This window comes from Anastrepha ludens, chromosome 3, assembly GCF_028408465.1.
Source record: "Anastrepha ludens isolate Willacy chromosome 3, idAnaLude1.1, whole genome shotgun sequence".
In the NCBI taxonomy this organism is placed as follows: Eukaryota; Metazoa; Arthropoda; class Insecta; order Diptera; family Tephritidae; genus Anastrepha; species Anastrepha ludens.
The window spans coordinates 13893125-13914375 of NC_071499.1; the positions used below are offsets into that span (position 1 = coordinate 13893125).

The following is a 21251-nucleotide window of genomic DNA, read 5'->3' on the forward strand; positions in this document are numbered from 1 at the left end:
CTTCATATCGCTAGTAAATCGACTTAAGCGGATGGCTTTCGCCAAGGAATACGTAAACAAGCCACCTTGCATTTTCGGGATAAAAAGTCGTAAAATTATTTGGAGGAAAAACGGAACGGCACTTGGAAAGCAAAATCTGGTACCTACGGTAAGGCATGGGGGAGGAGGTGCCATGATATGGGGGTGTATGGCTAGTTCGGGCGTTGGAAATATGCAGTTTTTTGAGTCGATAATGAACAGACATGATTATCTCGATATTTTAAAAACGAATTTGAGAGAAAGTGCAATCAAACTGGGACTCGGTGAAAGATTTGTTTTCCAACAGGACAACGACCCGAAACACACAGCAGAGATTGTTGGGTTGTGGTTGTTGTATAATGTTCCAAAACAACTTCGCACACCCCCACAATCACCTGACCTTAACCCCATTGAGCACTTATGGGACGTTCTAGAAAAAAAAAATACGAGAGCGTACAATAACTAGCAAGGAAATGCTTAAGAACGCGCTTAAAGAGGAATGGTTACCCATAAGTCCAGAAATAACAGCCAACCTAGTTGGATCAATGAAAAGACGCCTCCTAGAAGTCATAAAAAGCCGGGGATATCCAACTAGCTATTAATTTTAAAACATTTCTATGATCTTAAGCCTTTTATTTTATTATTATTGAAGTGAACGCAAACTTTTTCCGTTTAGTTTGAATGGCCTTTTTAATTTTATGTGATCTCATTTTAAATTTGATTTTGTTATTGGTAGCGAAATTTGTGTGATAGTTACGTTTAAGTGAACTTAATAAAACTCATTAAAAAAAATTTCTGAAATATTTATTGTTTTGAACTTTTTCTAATGCAAAGAATATTTGCATAGGTGAACGCAGACTTTTTCTACTATGTGTATAATTGATTCACTTATTGATATAATTATTGTTTTTTGTTTGAGTAGAGGTCCTTGGCCGCCGTAGCCGAATGGGTTGGTGCGTGACTACCATTCGGAATTCACAGAGAGAACTCAGGTACGAATCTCGGTAAAAAACCAAAATTAAGAAAAAAAATTTTCTAATAGCGGTCGCCAGTCGGCAGGCAATGGCAAACCTCCGAGTGTATTTCTGCCATGAAAAGCTCCTCATAAAAAATGTCTGCCGTTCGGAATCGGCTTAAAACTGTAGGTCCCTCCATTTGTGGAACAACATCAAGACGCACACCACCAGGAATAGGAGGAGGAGCTCGGCCAAGCACACAAAAAGGGTGTCGCGCCAATTACATATATATAAAAGTCTTCGGTAAAAACGCTACGAACTTATTGCCCAACCTACTCAGACACAATTTAGTACACTGTACTACACTTGGATTCCCTTTTAAATTTCTTTAAATCTACCCGATCTCCGAAGAAATCTGAGAAGATCTTGTGGTGCGAAGAAGCCAAGGTGGCCGCTACTTAACACATCAGTGCCAAGGACCTCAAGCCTGATTCAGGCGAAGGCCTGGCAGACGCACAGAAAGTGGTTCGCCGTCTCATCCTCCTCTTCACAAACTGGGCAGAGTACACTGTCGGAGATGTCCAACCTTTCCATGTGTAGAGGAACTTGATATCGAAGTGTTCTCATCGGAACAGAAAGGGAACTCAGAAATTTCTCGACTTGCAAAAGAAAGTTGCAAAATTATTCCAAGGTTCGCATATGGAATATAAAAACAATTTTTTAGGATTAAACAGAATTACAAATCGTTTATTAAGGATTTAGTACTACTGTAGAAATACAAATGAAAGCCAATACACCGCCTAACAACAATGGCACAGTGGTTGGTTTGTATCCTTTCGACAGATAATTTGACGATGTGGCAATAAGTTTGTCACGAAGTCGATTTCTCGGTGAGTTTTGCATGACATTGTGCATTGTTATTGATGTTACTGTGGCAAAAATCCGGACAAAGGTAAAATGTGGTATGGATATGGGCATACATTTGAATGTATGTATGTATGTATGTTGTGCTTACATAAATTTCTATGTTGTAGATACACAGGACTCGACTCCGAATTGGATGTAGGTGCACAGAGCAAGCACAAGCTGCTATACAGATCAACCAACAACAACAACAACAACTGCAGCATGCAAACATACACATGTGCATACATACAATTTATGACAACATACCTACAAACGTACCTGTATACATACATACAGGCATCCATACATATACATATACATTCATACATACAAGCATAGTTGCAGGAATCGGTGCTGTTACCATATGAACATACAGATGTTTATGTATGTATATGCAAATATATATGTACATACACACATACATACATTCCTGCATAAGCATACTGACATACCCATATAATGGAGCAGAATGCAGTGCCGCACTTTCGGGCAAAGCGAGTACGGATGGCTCGCCGCGAAATACAGCGAATGCGTGCACCGAATGTTCTCGCGGCGCTAACCAACAGCCGACCAGGCAAGCAGACAGTCCAGCTACATAAATATGTATGAATGTTTGTGTGTATGTATGTATGTTTGATACATTCCTATGCTAGCTTGTTCAAAAGGTACACTACACTACGCTACACTACAAAATTCGACGAATCCCAATAACATCAACGTTGACGTGGACGACAAACGATGAACGATGGTCGATGGGCGATGGGCGAAGTGCGATGTGCGACGACGAGTTGAAATGAGCTGAGGAAGGTGCAATGCGTCGAGAAGAAAATGTGATACATAAGATTGTGCCTGCATGCATATGAACATAAGTAGGTACGTGCGTGCGTGCATACATACATATTTATGCATATAGATACACTTCTACAAAACATACATACATACATTCATGCCTTATATACCAAAAATATGCACATACATACATATTATACATATGTTTGTATGTAACTGCAAGGAAAATGTATTCAAAATGCAGCTGGCAGAGGGGTGGGGCCGCTTTTAAGCAAAAACAACAAAATGAGGCTATCGATTAATTTTGGTGGATACACCTAATCTATTTATTTACATATATACATACAGTTGCGGTCAGAATCTTTGTAGTGGTTCATTATATTTAAGTGGCCACGTTTTTTTATCACAATTTTTCGCCATCCATTGTAAAATCCGTTAGAGTAAGAAGTCGGCTTCAAGTTATGCAATCACTTGTTAAACTTAACCAGTTGGTTTCGTTAATTTTGCATGAAATTTTAGTTGCAACGGCTTTTTAGGCAGTCAAAATCTGACTACAGGATTGCCCATATTCGATGGGCCCGACGGATTTCGATGACTCTTTGGACCCATTCCAATCGACGAGGCTTGTCCGCAGGCAACAATCTTTGCGTCAATTGGATCTTATACGGGAATAAATGCAAATCAATGCGGATAATTCGTTGTAAAGTGGTCCGAGATATGCCCAACTGCTGAGAACGGCGATTTTGGGATGTCCTTGGCGACGTCTCAACACTGGCCCGTACAGGAGCAATATTCTCATCCGATCGCGATGGCCGGTTTTGATTTGGCCTCTTTTGATTAGAAAGAGCATCACCAGGCGAAAACCTTTCGTACAAACGTTTAATGGTGTTCTTAGAAGGCGCACTTTTCCCATTATTTAATTTTTTATACGCACGTTGAGTTTTCACAATTGACTTCTTTTGTTGAATGTAAATTTCTACAATTTGGGAGCGCTCGCGTGGCGTGTACTGTAAAAATTTGCTTGGACTGACGCTTCCAACGCGGTATGTCATTAAGCGATCTGACGTCTCTGTCAAAAGATACAGGGTTTCCAGATGGGTCCGTCGAATATTGGCTACCCTGTATCTTTGTGAAAATTAAAAAAAAAAAACGGTGAGATAAGTTTATTTAATTGATAATCTGCAGCTAATGACCAAATTTTTATTATTCCTCATTCAATAATGGCCAGAAGGAAAAATTGCACACCCGAGAAACGCGCCCTCAGAAAAAAATTAATTGCTGATGGAAAAACTTATGTGAAAGTGCAAAATATCATTGGTTGTTCACCAACAATGGTACGTAATGCCATCGAGTACAAACCAAGCGGCAAAAAGCGTGGAAGAAAGCTAGCAATGTCGGCAAGAGAAGTTAAGTCTATCGTCAGATACTCAAAGCAGTTTCCATTTGCGGCTGCTACTGAGATAAAAGATGCCTTAAAAGTGTCTTCGAGCTTTGAGACTGTTCGTTGACGTTTGCGTGAGCACGACCTGGGTGCCCACAGTCCACGAAAAGTACCAAAAACGCATGTAGAAATAGAAAAGAGACTTCGATTCGCCAAAGAACATATAAATTGGCCTTCGACCAAATGGCACAACATTTCATGGCCGGTCGGACGAGTCGAAGATTGTCTTGTATGGTGGAAAGGGATCGTGCCAATATGTAAGATGAGACCACCTAACACCGAATACCAGCCAAATTATACAACAAAAACAATAAAGCATGGTGGTTCTAGCATTATTGTCTGGGCATGATTTTCTTGGCTAGGCGTGGGACCCATTCATTGGGTTAAGGAAATGATGACAAAGGCTTCATATGTTGATATACTCAAGGACAGCATGCTGCCATATGCCAGAGACGAAATGCCGCTTGTTTGGACGTTCCAGACAACGACCCCAAACCCACGTGCAAAGCTGCTAAAAGATGTTTTGAGGAGCGTCAGATCAACGTAATGGAATGGCCGCCACAGTCACGAGTCATATAAACCTCATTGAAAATTTGTGGGTTGATGTCAAGGAGGCAGTGGCCCAACGCAAGCCAACATCTAATACGCAACTATGGGAAGCTGTAAAGAGCGCATCATGGGAGTCGATTTCGATTGAAAGATGCCACAAAATTTGTTGACTCAATGCAACGCCGTTGTGCTGCAATTCTAAAGAATAGGGGACATGCAAAAAAATTCTAATTTAAATACTAAACAAAATCCCGTGTAAAAATAAAAATACATAAAATCACCATCATATAGAAGTTTTGTCAAAATTTTTCTTACAATTTGTTACACTACTAAGTTTTTGGAAGCTCAAAATTCGCTGCAGTTTTTCTAAATATAATTTTACCTTACTGAAATAAGATAAACTTTGATTTTTTTTTGGGATTTGTTTTGTTTGACATTTGGGCTATAAGAGGGAAAAAATAAATTTTTTTATAAAAGCGATTACACGCACTTTTTTAACCCATTCCATTTTATGTCTGTATGTGCACTACTAAGATTTTGACCGCAGCTGTATGTACATACATATACACATACATACATATCCATTCATATTTTCTTAAACGTAATTAGCTCTTAACTATACGCCGCCACATAAAATTCACTAAGCAAATTATGTAAGCCAATCAATTAAACCTACACTTTGTCTTCTTCCTTTTTTCTTCTGGTATTTTAAAGTTTTTACGTTTTCTTTCCTGCACTTTTATTATACGTTATCAAAAAATGTATTGTATGTATGTATGTATGTATGTATGTATGTATATACGTTTATTGCACACACACACGCACTTTATATGTCTACTGGTAGGCCCAACTGTTCTACGTGCCTATCAGCACAGCCGACAACTGAAATTCTGACGTCAACTTAGCGATTATTAAATTTTAGAAGGTAAAGGGATGAGATGATAAAAGAGAAGAAATGTATTTTTAGCGTTGCCGCACTCGGTAAACATAATGAATTTTATTACAAAATGCGCAAAATGTATAATTACTGGCGGGTGTTTTTATGTATATGTATGTATGTATGTATGTACATATATACAACTTTGGCTCATTGTACATAAATAGATTTCTGAGAAGAAAGTGTTTTTACAAGTAAAACGCTAAAAATAAGCGGTTTCTGTAAATAAATTTTTCGTTTATAAATATAAAATTTATTTTAAAATTTTTATTTTTAAATTTTAAGTTTATAAATATAAAATTTATTTTAAAATTTTTATTTTTATATATACAATTTATTTTTAAATTTTTAGTCTATAAATATAAAATTTATTTTTAGAAATTACTATATAGTAAATTTTGTTACACTGTGTTAATTCCAAAATCATGACCTACTAAATACAATAATTACATATTCCACTCCAAAGCGTCGATATTCCTTAAACACTTTTAAAAATCCCCACTAAAGCTCCAATTTTTTGATTTGCAAAACTTTCTGACACAATTTGTACCTACCTCTCCCCAAATTGGAGCGCTAAGACGGTTGGTCTTTACTGAAAATACCAATATATTTTTAATCTTTAATAATAAGGGAACACACGGTTGCTTTCTTCCTCTTGAGGCGACACTAGGGGCGCCATCCGCACGACGTACGGCTCATTTTTGTTGAGGCGCTGGATCATCCATACTATAAGATGAGCGTGACTCAAGGGTACCCGGTGTTCTAGAAATTTCAAAAAACCAATTTTTTGTTTTTTCGATATTTCGAAGGTGTAGTATCTTTAGAATTTACTGTGAAATTTTGATGCGGAAATTCCCAATATTATAGCTTCTACAGCCCATTAACTAGGTAGAGAGCGGTCTGCGCGCTCCTGTACCTCAAACTTTAAACTTATTTATCTCGAACACGAAAACGACTTTTTTCGGACTGGTGTTGTCAAAACAAAAAAAAAAAACTATTCAACTGAATCGTCTGAAATTTCAATATGTTGTTCACAACATCAATGGCTATCGCCCGTACATGAATCATATAATTATTTCAATATTCAAAACCGCACCATTTTGTTAAGTTTTTTTATTCTCGTAGCGGGGCATACATAGCTACAGTCATACTGATTAATAATTTGTTTGGTTTTTGTGTTTTAGATAAATAGAAGAGCCAAAATGGACAACACCGCCAGGTCCAATTTTTCTGGAGGGTCAACTTTAGCGCCAATTTTTAAATTGTTAAAATTAAAAAAAAAATTTAATTTTTTTTCGATTTTTTCCATTTTTTTTAATAAAAAATTTTCATTTTTTTCAATTTTTTTATTATTATTTTTTTTTTTCATTAAAAAAATGTTTTTTTTTTCATTATCTTTTTCGGGAGGGTCAACTTTAGCGCAATTTTTTAAATTATTAAAATTGAAAAAAAAAAAACAAAAAAAGTTTTTTTCAATTTTTGTTTTTCATTTTTTTGTTTATAAAAAATTTTCCATTTTTTTAATTTTTTTTTATTAAAAATTTATTTTTTTTTTTTTTTTTATAATAAATTTTTAATTTTTTTCCAATTTTTTTATTAAACATTTATTTTTTTTTTTCATTTTGTTTTTCATGACAAAAAAAATTTTTTATTAAAAAATAATTTGTTTTCTGTTTGTTTTTCATTAAAAAAAAAATTTTTTTTTCGTTTTGTGTTTCAATAAAAAAAAAAAAAAAAATTTACATTTTTGTATATAAAAGAAGTTAAATAAAAAGCCTAAAAATGTAAATATCGTTTTTAATTTTTTTAATGCCAAAAAATTTTTCATTTTTTTTCAATTTTTTAATTTTCTTTTATTAAACATTTATTTTTTTTCATTTTGTTTTTCATTAAAAAAAAAATTTTTTATTAAAAATTAATTTTTTTTCAGTTTGTTTTTCATTAAAAAAAAAATTTTTTTTTCATTTTTGTATATAAAAGAATTAAAATAAAAAGCCTAAAAAATTTAAATATCGTTTTTAATTTTTTTAATGTAAAAAAAATTCTGAAATACCCTAAATTTTCGAGCTCTAGACCAACGCGACTCCTTACGATATGGGCATATACGCGTATGTTGGGTTGCCTGCATACAGGTGTAGACAATATCAGAACGTTAACCGGCGCTCAGCGAATTTGACCGAATCTGCTGAGGGGCTGACATGATTGGCTGGCGTAAATGGGGTCACGGAGCGGTTTGTTTACGAAAAAACTAAGATTGTGTTAGTGATATACGAAAAAATCAACACATTCTGCACTCACGTTGCTTCGTTGCCATCAAAATAACGACTGATTGGAAGAGTGTGTGAATACATGAGAAATTACGAGAGGATAATTCAGCTGGCGAATCCCTCGTTACGTGAAGTGCCTTAATCATTTTTCATACAAAATTAATCAAACTATCGGAGGATTTATAATTTTTCCAGTACTACTACCGGTCTCGGAAGTCTAGCGTACGTAAGCCAGCTAGTGCAGGCGATTCCAGGCTGTGGGTTCGAATCCCACGTAAAGCAAGGTTCTCACATTTTTCTAAATGTACCTAATTTCCCTGTTTCTTAAACAAACAAACAAAAAATTGCTCCAATTCCATCCTTACCTCCGCATAATAGTCTGTGCATTATTTGCATTGTGGCTGCCAAAACAAACAAAAAACAAAGAAAACAGACACAGTTACATATTGCATCAGTGGCGCCAGCTAGAGGAATCAGGCAGCCGCGGTAATAGCGCAGACACACCAAATTTAGCGAAGTCCTCAACCATCTGTGCGATCCTCTTGGCAGAAAAATGTGAAACACAGATGGCGTTCCTAGCACTAAAGAAGGCATTGTTCCTAAGCAACGAAAGATGGTCATTCCCACTATTTAGGACTGGTGGCGGCAGGCTAATCACCTACCCTGTCAGAAATCAAATAGATTAACGAAACCAATACAAAACAGGAGTCTCTTTGAGGCCCTATGCTCCCGATAGGAGCAAACAAGGAAAAAAAACTTTTGCTACCTTAGGAAGCTACCTGGAAGCCCAAGTCGTTAACTATAATAGAAATATATTAAATTCACTTTCAAAGTCGAAAAAGTCTGGCCAAACCCGGGTGGCCAACGTAGGGCTAATAACAAAATCAAAAAACTAATTTTGCAGGATATTTCAATGTATAAATGTGAAAAAGCAATTGTCATAATTTCTAAGATAAATGGAGCTTACATAAGCTAACAGCCTTAAGAAATTCTTTTAACATAACCATCAAGTGCTCCAGATCAGCTTAGTGTCAAAACTTATAATCGTTTACGGTTAGCTTACCTGCAAAGAAACAGAAGGAAAAAATTAAATAAATGTCATTTCTTTCTAGGTGTACATACCTACATACAAATATAGAAAATAATACAGAAGGAATGATACAGAAATATAAATATAAATACGAGAGCAGGAAAAAACATGGCGCAAAGCCATGAATTGGAGGACAAACTCGGCCAAAGCCTGTGAAGGTACCACACTGCACCACAATAGCATATACATACATACATCCATACACACACACATACATACACACATACATATGTACATATATACCTACATACTTTATAAACGAATAGTGGCGCCCGGGACTGGTTTTGCTGCTGATAATTCATTTTGCTTGGATTTCTTTCTAACGGCGAATTCGCTAAATATTAAGTGCATATTTATGTGCAGATGTGTGCAGCGAGACGTGTAGTATATACCTTCTGCTCAAATATGAACGAGACGTTATCAATAAAACGGCCCGCGGCATATGGCAAAAATAAATTTTTTGTTTTTTGGTAGGACTGTTATAAGCTTACATGGCAAATTTCAGCGTGATATGTCACATAGTTTGTTTTCTGTGCTACTGTAAACAAGTCAAGCTCGAGTGTGTTTTTCGAATTTAACGATCGAAATTCAAGTTGAACAAAGGATTTGTTTGAAATTTTGTTATTCCAACAAAATTTCGGCTTCAGACGCCTTAAAAATGTTGCAGACAACCTATGGGGACTCTGCTTTATCGCGTGCACGTGTTTTGCAGTGGTTCAAATCGTTCAAAGAGGGCCGTACATCAACCCAAAAAACCACGCCAAAGTCGCTCAAAAATTAAGGTTATGCTGACTGTTTTTTTCGATTACGAAGGTGTGGTGCACTCGGAGTTCCTTCCGCAAGGCCGATCGGTTAACGCTGAATATCATTTAGACGTTTTAAAGCGTTTGCGCGAGAACATTCGTCTTAAAAGGAAGGAATTGTGGGACAACAAGTCATGGTTCTTGCATCACGATAATGCACCAGCTCACACATCACGTCTTGTTCGCGATTATTCGAACAAAAATAATGTTAATATCGTTCCGCAAGCACCGTATTCGCCTGATATGGCTCCATGTGACTTTTCCTGTTTCCCAAGCTCAAGTTGCCGCTCCGTGGAAAACATTTTGAGACAATTGAAGTCATAAAAGAGAATTCGAAGAAGGAACTGAAATCCATACCGAAAAGGGCTTTCAGAAATGCTATGATGATTGGAAAAAACGTTGGCATATGTGTATCGCCTCCAATGGTGATTACTTTGAAGGAGATAAAATAAAAATTGAACAATAATTAACCGTTTGTGTTTTATTAAATCAGTCTCGTTCATATTTGAGCAGAAGGTACTCGCATAAGAATGTAGACACAGAAGCTTGTATGTGTGTCGGTGTGTACACAATTACTCCATTTATCACTATACCTATTGTTAATGTGCATGGCTTTTTCCTATGATTTTTTTCATTTTCACACTGCACTCATGGCAACAGAAATAATGAGAGTGCCTAGGGCGAATAGATGTGTGTGCATACATATTTATATGCATTTATTTTGCACAAATAAGCACCCGACAGGGAAAATCTAAACTAGAAATTTATAATTATAGTTATATTTCGGAAAATTTAGAGCAGCCTGTTAGTGACCAGGTGTGCACAGCTCTAACTATAAAATACATTAAACAAACTTAACATATTTTTACCAAGAAGAAAATATTTTTTCCTCAAGTCCGGTACTCGTCTTTATAATGAAATTAACATCCGATCATTTATATTAAAAAATAGCATTTTTCTTTGTATATCGAAATAAAACCTCTTATTGGAAAGCCCTTTATAATCAGGCTTAAATAGTTTTTTTCTCATTATATTAACAAATTACGGTGCTCAATTGAATTAATCTAAAATAAATAATATAATGAAATTAACTTAAAACAAATAAATCAAAAAGAGTAAATTCAATACATTCAAAATGCAAATTTGCATGAGAAACTAGATGTGGAAAAGAGAGGCATTGGCAAGTAGTAATGAAGGTTTTCTAGCGAAGTGTGCTAAATTCATAACAGGGATCTTCCATTCAGAGTATGCATTCATCCACGCACATACAGCTGCGGTCAAAATAATAGTAGTGTCCACAAAGTGGGAAAGAAATGAAGAGGAAGTAAGATTTTTTTATTTTAAATATTTTTATTGTTTTTATTTTAAAGACTTATGACTGTTAACAATAGAATAATGAAAGTAAACTTAGAAAACTAATATATTATAAAAATTATTATATTACATTTATTAAAATTAAATTTCATACAAACTATTGCCTGTGGGCGGTCAAAAAAAAATAGTAGTATGATTTTATTGAATAAAAAAAGATTTAAAATAAATCTATCTTTTCATCAGATTTAAAAGAAAAATAATACTTAAATAATCATGGTTGGTTGGTTAAAGTAGTGATTCTTCCAGAATCCAACTAGCGCTTCCGCACCATTTTGTTGCCACATCCTCGTTACCAACTTGTTTAACGGTTATTTACAGCATAACTATATCCAGTCTGTGCGGTTAAGGAACCTTATTAGGTTGTTGACATCTAAGCCAGACAGTTGTTCGAGACTCTCAAACAGCGGTTGGCCCAGAGTTAACATTCTGTCCTTCCATAAGCAGGGCATTCACAGAGGAAGTGGAAGATTGTTTCCTTTTTCTCCGGCTGCTTACAACTATGACAGTATGTGTTGTGAGGGATGCCCATTTTGGCTGCTCCTTTCCTTGAGGTTGTAGGTGGGCCATAACGTTCTGCTAATTTTGCACTTCGTCTGGTCTCTCCATCTACAATCCGCAGTTCGAAGGTATTTTAGGGAGATTGCATTATTGACTGCACCTAATGGTGCGAATACCGATTCCGCAAGAACATTATCCATAGCAGATCCCTCTCTTACCAATTTATCTGCTTCTTCGTTACTTTGAATGTACCGCGATGTCCCGGGACCCAGATTAAGATAACTTTATGGTTTTCACTCAAGGTGGCAAGGCTATTCCTACTTTGCTCCACCACTTTAGAGGTTGTTGTAGCCGAATCCAGTGCCTGGATTGCTGCTTTGCAATCCGAAAGAATATCGATATTGCCCTTAAAAGAGAAATCTGCGAGTAGCCTACAGGCTTCCCCAATTGCCAGTACTTCCGCCTGGAAGACACTGCTGGTATTAGGGAGACGCACAGATTTCTCAATTTTAAGTCTGTGAGAATATATACCAGCTCCAACACCACATTCCATTTGACTGCAATCTGTATAGACTGTAGTGTCGAAGATATTTAGTGAGAATCCCTTATTCCACTCCCCCTTAGATGGAAAGAGAGTGTCACAGTTCCTGTTGAAAGTTACCGTTGGGACGATGTAATCAGTCCTCTCCGAGCTTAACTGAGTTTGTCGCTATAATAGGCTGGCATGACCATAAGTTTTTTCTCTCCAGCGACCCGCTTCATTTAACCTAAATGCACTCATGATTGTCGTCTTCTTAATATGTAGGTCTATTGGAATAACGTGTGTCAGGGCATTGACAGCCTCTCTAGGACATGATCTGATTGCACCGACCGTTATTGCACAGCTGATCTTTGTATTCTGCCGAGTAATTTGGTATTGTACTCTCGCCCTAGAGCTTTCCACCAAACTACCGAACCATACGATAAAATACGTCGTATAACCGTCTTATGCGGCCATAATATATGCTTAGGTTGAAGACCCCATCTTCTTCTAAGCATATGTTTACAGGCACATACAGCAATTTCTACCTTTTTTACCCGTTCTTCGACGTTTAATTTCCAACTAAGTTTGGAGTCCAAAATTACCCCTAAGTACTTAGCACTGGATGAAAGTGAGAGGGTTTCCGTTAATATTTGGTAGAGTAAAAGTTGGTACCTTATATCTGGTGGTGAAAAGCATACGTTCTGTTTTACGCTGGTTTAAACCTAGGCCGCAGTCTGTGACCCAAGAGTTAAGCTCGCCTAACGCCCTTTGGATGATCCCACTGATCGTATTAGGACACAGTCGTGACGCCATTAGCACCACATCATCAGCTTACGCCACCGCTTTTACCCCACCTCTATTAAGTTTTGTTAAGACTTTGCTAATAACGCATAACCAGAGAAGTGGAGACAATACTCCCCCATGTGGAGTGCCGCTGTGAACCGTCTTATTAGCTTTGATGATCCTGGTTTCTAGCACAGAGATGACCCAATTACTAATAAAAAAAAAAGCTATGTTTCCACAGAGTAACTTCTTCGAATCAAGGAGAAACCAATGAAATTTTTGAAAATTCTGACTACTCCTAACCCCTGAAAACTATAAAAATCATTATGTGTGCATTTCTGCCTTGGAAAACCTCCTCATAAAAACCTTTTGCCGTTCAGAGGCGGCTTAAAAACTGTCTCACCTGTCCAACATCAAAACGCACAACACAAACAAGAAGAGGAGGTCAGCCAAAACCCGTAACAGAATATATTTTAGAATAAATTTAGCAGACATTTTTGTGTTTTAAGTGTTTTAGGTTTGTCACTTTTTATTTTTTGCTGGCGCATGAAAATCTAATTTGCAAGGAAAAGTTTAGAGAATCAACAAAAGTTTCTAATTTATTTTTAATATATAATTTTTTCAGCAGAAATACCCTTTGATGCTCACATAGTGCTTTCACAGATTAGTGAGAAAATAATTTGGCACAAAGGCCTCATATTATTCGCTTGGAAAGTCCAATTAACTCAGTAGTGAAAAAACAAATACTCTTCAGTTACTGTATCACCTCACAATCAGTGCATTAAAGCAGTTCTTATCAGAGTTTCATCAAGCTTTGCTGACGAAATGCAATTTTCATATTCGGATTGCTGCCCTCTCGACCTCTTCGTTTTGTTAGAAACGCCATTTCAGTCAGCGGTGGGCGCTGCAAAATTATAGGGGCCAATACTTTAGGCAGAATAGATGGACTTCGAAGATCTTTGATTTCAGCAGCAAATGCTCGACATATTTTATTAGGTTAGTTAGGCAATCTGGTTATCAGAAGTCTTGGAGATATTATTTGGTTACCTCGGAGCTCATAGCATTTACCTAATACTCCTTGGCCTTGAAGCCGTACAGATAGAGGCACAAAAAGACAAGCCTATAGCATGAAAGCTGGCTACAAATATGGTGGACCCAGAGGTGGGTGAATAGATTTGGTCCTTTATGGATGCCGTTCTGGGCCCACCCGAAATAATGTAAAAAGTTCCAGTTCCGGGAAGGGAGTCTCCCCAGAAGGAGAGGAGGGATCGTTTTAGTGGCCACACCACACGACGCAGTGGACAACGGTCACTGTAAGTGCGAAGGCATTTGCAACCCTACCTCACCAACCAAAAAAAAAAAAAAAAAGAAATCCAATATGCCTTATCGCCCGTAGTTTAATAGCATTTCAGAAGTTTTGGCGCCCAGTGATTCACAAATTTCACGGATATCATTGAATCTTTTGAAGGATCCGTACTGAATATATCAATGCACTTCTTCAGAAAAAATTAAATTTTGCTTATCAAACCTTTAGTAAAAGACTACCAATGCGATGGAGAAATAAACTTTTAATAGCACATCAGGCATTTCTTATTGATATATTTAATAAGACAAATAAAGGTTATGGATCAGCGACTTATCCTTTCAAAAGGTGGAATCTATGTTTCAATAAATTACGTTAAAATCTTCCACAATCAATTATTATATTACAAAAAATTGATGCCGTGCAAAAATATGTACAATATAAGATCGTGTTTTTGCATGGATGCCGACTGCCTATGTAAATGTTCCGTAGTAGGCTACTAATTTGGCATCCTTATACGCGCACACAAGCCGCTACGGTTGCGATTGCTTGCAAAACAAGGATATCTACCGAGTTTTAGTTGTGTTGTTTCTTTACTCTAAGCTGGCAAATCACTACATTTCTCATCGTTCACAACTACTATCGAGAATTTGACGATGTCAGCATCGCACTAGCAATCACAATCACGTTGTTGTTGGAGAATGTTGTCGCTATTTTGATTCGGGTCAATTATGTTGGTTGGTTATGGATTTTAAGCGAAGCCACATGACAAACGCATATTGCCCGTTAATATACAAGTACATACCCACTACATGTGTACATACATATGTATATATGCACACTGGCATTCAAACATTTATTTAAGAGTAAAATGGCGAGGGAGGAGCTAGCATGCAGTGGGAGATGTGCGCGATGCTAAAATCTTGTGCAGAGAGTGAGTAAATTGATTTTTATGAGCGACTTCCAGTTTCGCATTTTTCTCCTTCCTCCAATTTCTTGTGGGCAGTTTTTTGAGAGATAATACCAACGGCAATATTCCGCCGACAGTGTTGTATGGTGAAAGTTATGAGCGCCGACGAAAGGTGGGTTAGAATACGCGCTAAGGGAAATGCATTTGATGTGTTTGTTCTGCGATAGAAATTAATACAGTTAATTTGATTTTTGAATTGAAAAGTTTTCTTTTAGAAAAAAGAAAATATTTTAGAACTCAAAATGATTGCATGCGTAGTATACCACGCGGTGCATTATCTCTCCAATTACTCAATTCCTGCCTAATTTTTTCTGTATATTTTCTGTATATTTATTGTATTTTTTAAAGTTGCATGGAAAATAGTTTACATTATTTTAAAAAATTAATTAATTAATTAATTATTTTGCAAAAATTTGAATTTGGCATTGCATTTTAAAAATACTTAAATTTATAGAAGTGATTTTAATTTGGATCGGCTCACGAGTATCTGAAAAATGGTGAAATGGTTGAAGTGCTAGTCTCCTCAAGTAGCTCTAAGGCGCCGTTTTGAAAATCCCTGTGTCGTCGAGCTCTGGTAAAGCGTTGATCTGCATGAAAGCTATCATTTGACAGCTGAGAATGCCAAACTGTATTGACATTTCTGTTCGGTAAGGTTTGACAAGTGGTCATGAACCGTTTAAGACGGAGTAACACTCCTAAATTGTAGAAATTTACTTTAAAAAAAAAGCAAGGGCCAAAAAGTAGGCAGTGTTATTTCTCACTAGAAATTAGGAACCACAAGGAAAAACTCTGGAAAAATAGCCTAAAGTGTATCTAAGATATATACGAGTATAAGGTAAAGCTCTCTCTCTCTCCTTTTCCTCTACGTTATATCTTTTTTCTCTCTCGCGGAACGAAAATGCCCAAAACGTTGCATGGCCTTGAAATTTTACTCTCCATTCTCGCTCGTCCATCGACGCCTAAGAAGTTTCACATCAAAAAACTATTTGCGAAGTTCACAGAGCACTGGGGGCGTCATCGGTCCTTAGTTTTTTCGAAATATGAAAAGCGTTCCCGTTACGGTGAACGGCGAGCGTTATCGACCTACGCTGACAAAATTTTTCTATCCAAAAATTTATCAGCTAAACATCGACGGCATTTAGTTCCAACATGACGGCGCAACTTGCCGTACAGCGCGCTTAACAGTCATTTGATTGCAAGTTTCAATCCACTATTGACGCCGTACGGAAAGATTTATTGGGAAAAGTTGTCATAAACTGGAACGAATTGATCGAATGGGCACTGTAACTCGTACCCGCGGTGGCAAATAAATGTCATGAAATTGTCTGTAAAAAAAACTCATTCCAACAATATTTCTGTTTTGAAAATATTATCATTTTAAGTTCAAACTCTTAAAAAGCTACCCTATACTTAAAGTAAAGTACAACTTCGTAATAGCAACTTACAAGCAATAATATTCTGAAGTTCAGATCGTTTGATTTGCACACCATTAATTTAAAGACAGACACTTAAAATCGCATTAAATTTCAACACAATTTTTAATACCAACACAAACAATCAAGGAAATAGCTCACAGTATGGTTGCATTTTCCTAACTGTTAGTTCACACTTTAAAAAGTTGTATATACCAAAATCCAATTTCCACCGCTACACGCAGTTTAAATTTCACATTTCCCCCCCTCAAAGTTCTTCTCTTGCTTAAGCGACTACTTCCACCAATTTCTCACTGTTCCACTTCTCAAATGAAATACACCTTCTATGTACATACAATAACAAAAAAAAAAACGACTCTCCGTACAAAAACGGCCCCAGATAACACACATTCACACACACATACACACACACAAACTAATTGGATGTTTTTGAATTTTCTCACCAAGATCTCCAACGCATTGTTTCTGCACTTGCAGATTTGTGTTGCTGTTTCTGTATACTCGCATTATTTCATGTATGTTATGTTATTCGTGCTTTGAATTTATTTTGCTCGCATTCGAGCAACAGCAATGGCGCAGGCAGGCAGGCAACCAACCCATTGAATTGTTTAACGACATGCACGCGTAGCGCGAGTCGAATCGAACCGTGGCTGAGCATCAGTAGAAGCCAAACACAAGTACAGCAACAACAACAACAGTATATCTAAGCAAATAAACATAGCCTAGCCTACACACAACTCCCCAAATTCCCCAAGCAATGCTGCACAACACAGAGCGCAGGCAAAGGCAAGGCAAAGCAAACATCAAACTTTAGCGCGTTACTGCATTTACGCGGCGACTGAGGCCAAACATACAAACATGGCTGCAGTGGAGAAATATAATCGATGATAAGCAAATGTTGTATTTTACTCGTAGTAGTCAACTAATACAAAAAATTCTCTTCATTTCCGTCGTACACGTTTCAGTAAGAATTTGTGTCCTCCGACCAACGACATTAACTAGTTGGAGCTGTGTGCTCTTAAATTGCCCCAACCGTGTCTGTTGCGGCTTTGAGTAGCTTGTTCATCTGTCACCATGTAATAGTCACAATAGCAGTGTGCCAAGAGCGAGTGCGCATACTGTTAACAAGACATCTCTGTCACCGATTACTTTTTGTTGTTTTGCTTTTCGTTTTTTGTTTTTTTTTTTGGTTTGTTTTGTACTCCTCTATGATTCCATGTGGCCCACAATGCCCGATTGCACACAACACCGCATTCCAGTCATTCCAACACATACTCCCAATTTCGGCGTGTGCTGCGCGCAAGTAGTCGCATGTGCATGCGAGACGAGTGCCGATGGAATCCACTTGGATTCGTTTGGGTGGCAAAGTGCAACGTTTATTGCATTGCAAGCATATAAATCAGCTGAAACGAGTCTGTAACGATGGCGACTACGAGATGATCAACGAACCAGAAACGGCGAGACGGTATAATTGTGTGCTAGTGTAGGGTATAGAGTTGCCAATGTTATTTTGCAAATTTTTTAAATCATATTCAAAGCTGTGATCAAGCGCTTGCCAAACTTCAAGCATTGCAATAGATTAGAGCTGTGGGGACTTGTTTCATAAGAACATCGAACTAACGTAAGATTTTTTCCTGCTAGTGCTTCTTCTTATTTTCAACTATTTTTTTGTTTTTGGTATTTCTCTTTATTTACTCCCGCATTAAACGTAGTAAATCTTGTAGTCAATGCAGTTTGTGCTAAAATTTAAAAAGAATACCACCCTGTGTTTACTCTCCGGGAAGAACAAACTGTTGAAAAAAAAGCTTTGTTTCTGTAATTTACTTCACAATTTTATTATTTTCTATAACTAAAAGTATTAAGATGATGGCTTTGGTCTAAGCACTCGTTTATCTAAACACTCTAGCTTTAAATGTATTCAATTCACCTACAGATTACATTTTCAAAATATGCAATAATCTATTGACGGAAGGAGAGATACATACTTTTTTATTTGTTGTTGATTGGAGAAAGGGTATGTGATTAAAGGGGAGTGTTAGGATATATTCAAAGGCGGCTGAATAGGACAGTCTACATGGATGCAGCAAGAAAAAACAAATGCGTCCTCAAAGAGAGACAGAGAGACCCAATTACAATAAAATACAGCTATGGACACGTAAATGGCACAAAATTTCATATGAACGCAATGTGAAAAATTTTTGAACATAAATTTTAGGTAATGCGAAATTGTTGTGCTATTATCGGCGCCGCAGTAATACTCCAACTTATGGCGCATAAATGCACCGTTTTGTCTGGTTTGTGTTTTACCGTTATCAGTTTTTTTGTAAACATCGCTGAATATAAGTGGACACAAAAATGGCACAGTTTGCTTTTATGTATGTATGTATATGCAGTAAAGACACAACCTGCATTAGATGTGTACAATATTTTGTTTAGTTAGACAATTTGTATTATTTAAAGTGTTTGGAAAAAAATTAACATAAAATGGGGTCAGGTAATCACGCAACGATTGAAGAAAGAAGGGTCAAATGGCAAATGCATAAAGCAGGGAAAAAAGTGGCAGAAATGGCTAAAATTTTGAGCAGTTCAAGAAGCCAAGACCACGAAAGACCGATGCGCGAACGGATGCTGCCATTATAAGGATGGTGAAAGTTGATCCTTTTATGTCATCGCGGCAGATAGCATCCGATATTAGTCAGTCATTGGACACAGAAATATCCTCTCGGCTTGTTAGAAGGCGGTTAAACGAGGCAAACTTGTTTGGACGCATTTCCAGGAAAAAACCACTTTTGTCTAAGAAAAATATTTCGAAACGGCTATCTTTCGCCAGAACCAATAAAGGGAAAAGTCTAAATTTTTGGAAAAACGTGCTGTGGAGTGACGAAACCAAAATCAACAGGATAGGACCAGATAGGAAAGTGTTTGTACACCGACCGATATGCCAAGAATACAATCCTAGGTTCACCCAGAAGACGGTCAAACACGGTGGCGGAAATATCATGGTGTGGGGTGCATTTTCTTGGCACGGAATAGGCCCACTCGTTCGAATTGATGGTAAAATGGACAAGTTTCAGTACTTAAATATTTAAAAAAACCACATGGAACCTTACGCCTTTGAAAATATGCCCATTAAATGGTGTTTTATGCAAGACAATGACCAAACACTCCTCCAAACTAGTAAAGAGTTGGTTTAGTACGGAAAAAATTGACGTTTTGGACTGGCCTGCTCAAAGCCCTGACTTAAATCCAATCGAAAATCTGTGGAATGAAATTAAGATGGAAGTGGCAAGGAAAAACTATAAAAATTTGGATGATCTTTGGTCTGCCGTTCAGGAATTAAGGTACTCCATACCTAACAACAAGTGCCAAGAACTCGTAGAAAGTATGAGTCGCAGGTGTGAAGCAGTAATTAATAGGACTATGAATAAGTTCGTGCGGTTTTTTTTCGAAATTTGAAACTTTATTGACGTAAAATGGTTACAAATTTAATATTCAAAATATTGTCCATCGCTTACTACTACTTTTTCCCATCTTTCTGGCAATTCACGGATTCCCTTTGTGAAAAATTCGGTCGGTTTTGCCGCAATCCACGAATCGATCCATTTTTTGACTTCATCGTAATTACGGAAGTGCTGGTCAGCCAGGCCATGTTGCATCGATCGGAAGAGATAGTAATCGGATGGCGCAAGGTCTGGACTATACGGCGGGTGGGGTAGGACATCCCATTTGAGCGTTTCTAAGTATGTTTTGACCACTTGTGCAACATGTGGCCGAGCATTGTCATGTTGCAAAATAACTTTGTCGTGTCTATCGGCGTATTGCGGCCGTTTTTCTCGCAGTGCTCGGCTCAAACGCATCAATTGTCGTCGGTAGACATCCCCCGTAATCGTTTCATTCGGTTTCAGTAGCTCATAATACACAACACCCAGCTGGTCCCACCAGATACACAGCATAACCTTCAGGCCATGAATATTCTGCGCCGACGTCGATGTTGAAGCATGGCCAGGGTATCCATACGTTGCCCGACGTTTTGGATTGTCGTAATGGACCCACTTTTCATCGCCAGTCACAATTCGATGCAAAAAACCCTTTCTTTTGTGCCGTTGAAGCAGTTGTTCGCATGCCATAAAACGGCGTTCAACGTCTCTTGGCTTCAATTCATACGGCACCCAATGGCCTACCTTTCGGATCATTCCCATGGCTTTTAAACGTTTGGAAATGGTTGATTGATCAACTCCCAAAGTTTTTGCAACCTCTTCTTGCGTTTGAGCCGGATCTTGATCGAGCAATTCCTCCAATTCGGTATCCATGAACTTTGGCGGCGCACCCTCGCGTTCTTCGTCTTCCAAGCCAAAATCACCACTTTTAAAGCGTGCAAACCACTTCTGGCACGTTCGCTCAGATAGAGCATGCTCACCATAAACTTCCACCAAGATACGATGACTTTCGGCTGCTTTTTTCTTCATATTAAAATAATGAAGAAGAATTCCCCGCAAAAACACATTATTTGGCACGAAATTCGACATTTTCAAGTGTGGTAAAAATATTGTTGTTTACGCTTCAAATAAAAAACTTATACTGACGTTTGTGCCTTACGACAGTAGCTCTCCA

The 21251-nt window shown here is 37.4% G+C and overlaps 1 long non-coding RNA gene across 1 annotated transcript; it reads right to left on the reverse strand.

Moving 5' to 3' along the window:
• Positions 1–6006: 6006 nt before the first annotated feature.
• Positions 6007–18874, reverse strand: LOC128857045 (uncharacterized). Its single transcript, XR_008453895.1, has 3 exons — positions 16653–18874; positions 8831–8926; positions 6007–6358 (listed from the first exon to the last, which is right to left on the reverse strand). It is a non-coding gene; the product is annotated as an uncharacterized LOC128857045 (long non-coding RNA).
• Between the last annotated feature and the right edge of the window lie 2377 nt (positions 18875–21251).